This window comes from Hylobates moloch, unplaced genomic scaffold (assembly GCF_009828535.3).
Source record: "Hylobates moloch isolate HMO894 unplaced genomic scaffold, HMol_V3 SCAFFOLD_10, whole genome shotgun sequence".
Lineage (NCBI taxonomy): Eukaryota > Metazoa > Chordata > Mammalia > Primates > Hylobatidae > Hylobates > Hylobates moloch.
The window spans coordinates 12660175-12660457 of NW_026652285.1; positions in this window are offsets into that span (position 1 = coordinate 12660175).

Here is a 283-nt window from a genome sequence, read left to right on the forward strand (position 1 = left end):
GAGGTTCATCATGTTATAATCATCATGTGCTAGGATTTGGTTTAAATCAACCACAAGACATGGTCTGAAGTTGGTTTACGATCTGAGAAGACACTCTAAAAAATCTACCATTATAGGAGTGTTGTGAGGATCAAATATAATAAGCTGCGGTACAGACATGTAGCGTGTGTTACCTAGAGTCAGACTACCTGGATTTGAATCCCTGCTCTCCTAGTCATCAGCTTTATGGCCTTCGGAAAATTGCTTAACCTCTATTTACTTTGGTTTCTTCACCTGTTCAACT